At 43.1% G+C, this 5337-nt stretch overlaps 1 non-coding gene across 1 annotated transcript; it reads right to left on the bottom strand.

The window, feature by feature from the left end:
- Positions 1 to 789: 789 nt before the first annotated feature.
- Positions 790 to 864, bottom strand: Trnas-cga (transfer RNA serine (anticodon CGA)). The gene has a single exon. It is a non-coding gene; the product is annotated as a tRNA-Ser (tRNA).
- Between the last annotated feature and the right edge of the window lie 4473 nt (positions 865 to 5337).

A 5337-nucleotide genomic window follows, 5' to 3' on the forward strand; every position in this document is an offset into this window, starting at 1 on the left:
TACAGCCTCTGGAATTTTCTTTCATTCGAGTAATCCTTTCACGCTGTTGCGCTTTTCACATCCACCACTGCATCTAGTGCTGGGTAGCAGTCACTGGCACTATCAAACCACTCTGGGAAACATCCAAGATATCTTAGTCCAGAATTTCTATGACGACATTGCTACTAAGTAAACCGTACCAAACTCTGTTTAGATTTACCCTGTCTACAGTCAAATGAAGGTACAGATTTTCATGACTGAAATAGATTTAATAATGAATAATTATGCTTCTAAAGTTTGTTATAGCTTTTCTTAGCTGCGGGAGTGACTCACAACTCCATCGACAAACTTTCACAGGTTGTTCAGGGACACCATCTGAGCATTTTGGCATAATGGGACCACGACCTCCGGCTGCTCGTTGGAGCTGTTGCATTTGGTTTGGACAACAGTTGATTGGTCGCGGTGGTTCTGTTCAGTGGCTAGTTCGGTCACCAGACATGTCTCCAAGAGACTTCCTCTTCTGCAGGCGTGATCCTAGATTATAAGACTCCGGGCGATTCTCGCACGGACTTGGTTGCTACGATAATCGCAGCCGCCGAGGTCCTGTCCGCTCAACACCTGGAATTGTCGAGCGTGTAACACAATAAATGGTGCGTCGCTGTATACTCATCCGTGATCATCGCGGTCGACATTTTGAACAATGCCTGTAAGGGAGCGGTTCTGCATTTGTTAAGTGTGGTACTAGAACGAGATTTTTCACTCTGCAGCGGAGTGTGCGCTGATATGAAACTTCCTGGCACATTAAAACTGTGTGCCGGACCGAGACTCGAACTCGGGACCTTTGCCTTTCGCGGGCAAATGCTCTACCAACTGAGCTATCCAATCACGACTCATTCCCCGCCCTCACAGCTTTACTTCTGCCAGTACCTCGTCTCCTACATTCCAAACTTTACAGAAGCTCTCCTGAGAACCTTGCAGAACTAGCACTCCTGAAAGAAAGGATATTGCGGAGACATGGCTTAGGCACAGCCTAGGGGATGTTTCCAGAATAAAATTTTCACTCTGCGTTAGAGTGTGCGCTGATAGTAGAGCACTTGCCCGCGAAAGGCAAAGGTCCCGAGTTCGAGTCTCGGTCCGGCACACAGTTTTAATCTGCCAGAAAGTTCCAAGTGTGGTACTGTACACTGACAGAAAACACTGTGATAAAAGTGTACGTGTTTCGTCTGAGGGTTGTTGCATTACTTTGTGTAGTACGCTTTGGTTATTCTATGTTACACACGTCTTCACTGTTTCATGGTAGTTTAACGAAAACGAACAAATCATAATTACATTTTCACTCTGTAAAGAGCCGCTGGGTGTCGTTGGTCACTCATACCAAAATACTCAGAAGGTATTCCTGAACAAACTCTGAAATTTTGTCGACGGAGTTTAGTTTACAGTGTAATTCAGTGCTCGTGAGCGAAAGTTGCTCCTGGGGTAGTACAGAATAATTAATTAAACGTTACTCTGTCTTGGCATTAGGCTTCGCCTATAACGACAAACACATTTCAACTAGCCGAAAAAAGATTACCATCTCAGTACCAACATAAACTGTCTGTCGTGGAACGATTATTGTTACTTTCTTCCAAGCATGAGCATGTAAATGCGTACAACTGCACATTTTTTTTGTTGCTCTGCCTAGAGGAAAATAAAAGAGACCTTTGGAGAAGAGAACCACTTGTATGAATATCAAGAGCTCAGATGGAAACCCAGTTCTAAGCAAAGAAGGGAAAGCAGAAAGCTGGAAGCAGTATATAGAGGGTCAATACAAGGGCGATGTTCTTAAGGACAATACTATAGAATTGGAATAGAATGTAGATGAAGATGAAATGGGAGATATGATACTGCGTGAAGAGTTTGACAGAGCACTGAAAGACCTAAGTCGAAACAAGGTCCGGGAGTAGACAACATTCCATTAGAACTACTAACAGCCTTGGGAGAGCCAGTTGTGAGAAAACTCTACCATCTGGTGAGCGAGATGTATGACACAGGCGAAATATGCTCAGACTTCAAGAAGAATATAATAATTCCAATCCCAAAGAAAGCAGGTGTTGACAGATGTGAAAATTACCGAACTATCAGTTTAATAAGCCACTGCTGTAAAATACTAACACGAATTCTTTACAGACGAATGGAAAAACTGGTAGAAGCCGACCTCGGGGAAGATCAGTTTGGATTCCGTAGAAATATTGGAACAGGTGAGGCAATACTGACCTTACGACTTATATTAGAAAATAGATTAAGGAAAGGCAAACCTACGTTCCTAGCATTTGTAGACTTAGAGAAAGCTCTTCCTCTTCACCTCTCACGATCTGTATTCTTATGTAATTGTTTTTTTTTCCTAATTGACCAATTACAGAGATTCATGGGCAACTCAACTCTTGGCTGCCGACAAGGTTCTACTAATCACTAAAACCTTTTAATCTGCATTGCAATCTCCAATTACATTTTGAATTTTGCATGCTCTGTGTGTTCACAGGGAGTAAAGTATTACTGCTATCACTTATGCACACAACAAACAGTCGTTATTCACAATTAAGATTCGGTTGCAACTGGTAATCCTACATTTTGATAACTTGGATTATTAAATGTGCCTGCGAGAACGTGGGTAGAGGTGATTCTGAACTGCTCAGCAATGATCTTTTGCTCTTCAATCACAAAGGAAAAGTTTTATTATTCAAATAACATGTTCCATTACTAAAGCAGTGTATTCTAACGGTCCTTTTCCGAGCCAAAGATAAAGAAAGCTGCATTGAACCACCTGTTTTTTCATTCATTTATAATTTAGATGTAGACGATCTCTTGATTTATTTAAAAGTAATGCTGTGAACAAAAACATTTCTCTTGACCGACCTGGGTAAAAATTAAATCAAACTACAGAGAGGAAAGTTAGTCAAATGCAAAAAGGGCATTGTAGATTGTTACTAAGTGAGACGCTGAAGGGAAATTTGGGAGCTGAATGAACGAACATGAAATGAGTGATCAGTGTTTTTCACCAACAAATATTTATTACCTACAGGTTAGCCATACAGACAACAGATAACCATACTTTTGGAGCACATGGATTCTGAAACGTGCCTGCAAATGGGTAAAGACGACTCTAAACTACTCACTCATTGTACTTTGCTTTTTATCTATGCAGCTATCTTCGCTGTTCAAATAACAAACGCCTTAACGAAAGTAAAGTTATCTAACAGGTGAAAGGTGTGGAACGGTGCAGTGAATCACCTTGATTCTTTTTATTTTTATTTATTTATTTATTTTTGCCTACCTGGCAAGTACAGAAGTTTGCTCGATCATTTTCAAAGTAATGAGGAGAAAAATATATTAGTGTGGTCGTTTGTAGACAAAGAAAAGAATAGCGTAAAAGTAATCTCAGAAAAATGGACAGTACGGAAGAAGGCATTTCAGAATCTTACTACATGAGAAAAAAGGAAAAATGTGGAATCCGTAAGTGATGAATGTGCGGAAGTTCACTGAGATATCAAGGAGGAGTTAGACAGGCAATAGCACTCCACTGAGGAAACACTCAGAATAAGTGCATTAAATGTATTCGCAGTTGCAAATATGGATTAACCATCACCTATGTGATGGAATGACGACAGCGAAAATTTGTGCCAGACCGGGACTCGAACCCGGATTTCACGCTTATCGCGAGCGGTCGCCTTACCATTCGTCTATCTGATCACGGGCCAAGGCCACAACACATATGTCGTCAACCATGTGTTTATAAACTGTACTCGCACATCCATTATATATATTCCCGTGGAGGGGAGACGTTTTTACCTGAAAGTCACCTGCACGGTGTCTGCTGCGGATAAATATGATATTTCTGAGTGCAGACTTTCTCGGCGAATTTCGAATATGAATTCTTCACGAGTTGTCAGCCAAGTTGCGTTGTCGTCCCGTAGCAATGTTTCGATGGAATGCGTCTCCATCATCTTCGCCTGAGGATGATGGAGACGCATTCCATCGAAACGTTGCTACGAGAGGACGACGCTACTCGGCTGACAACCCGTGAAGACTTCATGTTCAGGGTGTTTCAAAAATGACCGGTATATTTGAAACGGCAATACAAACCAAACGAGCAGCGATAGAAATACGCCGTTTGTTGCAATATGCTTGGGACAACAGTACATTTTCAGGCAGACAAACTTTCGAAATTACAGTAGTTACAATTGTCAACAACAGATGGCGCTGCGGTCTGGGAAACTCTATAGTACGATATTTTCCACATATCCACCATGCGTAGCAATAATATGGCGTAGTCTCTGAATGAAATTACCCGAAACCTTTGACAACGTGTCTGGCGGAATCGCTTCACATGCAGATGAGATGTACTGCTTCAGCTGTTCAATTGTTTCTGGATTCTGGCGGTACACCTGGTCTTTCAAGTGTCGCTACAGAAAGAAGTCACAGGGGTTCATGTCTGGCGAATAGGGAGGCCAATCCACGCCGCCTCCTGTATGTTTCGGATAGCCCAAAGCAATCACACGATCGTCGAAATATTCATTCAGGAAATTAAAGACGTCGGCCGTGCGATGTGGCCGGGCACCATGTTGCAAAAACCACGAGGTGTTCGCAGTGTCGTCTAAGGCAGTTTGTACCGTCACAAATTCACGAAGAATGTCCAGATAGCGTGATGCAGTAATCGTTTCGGATCTGAAAAATGGGCCAATGATACCTTTGGAAGAAATGGCGGCCCAGACCAATACTTTTTGAGGATGCAGGGACGATGGGACTGCAACATGGGGCTTTTCGGTTCCCCATATGCGCCGGTTCTGTTTATTGACGAAGCCGTCCAGGTAAAAATAAGCTTCGTCAGTAAACCAAATGCTGCCCACATGCATATCGCCGTCATCAATCCTGTGCACTATATCGTTAGCGAATGTCTCTCGTGCAGCAATGGTAGCGGCGCTGAGGGGTTGCCGCGTTTGAATTTTGTATGGATAGAGGTGTAAACTCTGGCGCATCAGACGATACGTGGACGTTGGCGTCATTTGGACCGCAGCTGCAACACGGCGAACGGAAACCCGAGGCCGCTGTTGGATCACCTGCTGCACTAGCTGCGCGTTGCCCTCTGTGGTTGCCGTACGCGGTCGCCCTACCTTTCCAGCACGTTCATCCGTCACGTTCCCAGTCCGTTGAAATTTTTCAAACAGATCCTTTATTGTATCGCTTTCTGGTCCTTTGGTTACATTAAACCTCCGTTGAAAACTTCGTCTTGTTGCAACGACACTGTGTTCTAGGCGGTGGAATTCCAACACCAGAAAAATTCTCTGTTCTAACGAATAAAGCATGTTGTCCACAGCACACTTG

Source organism: Schistocerca cancellata, chromosome 3, assembly GCF_023864275.1.
Source record: "Schistocerca cancellata isolate TAMUIC-IGC-003103 chromosome 3, iqSchCanc2.1, whole genome shotgun sequence".
In the NCBI taxonomy this organism is placed as follows: domain Eukaryota; kingdom Metazoa; phylum Arthropoda; class Insecta; order Orthoptera; family Acrididae; genus Schistocerca; species Schistocerca cancellata.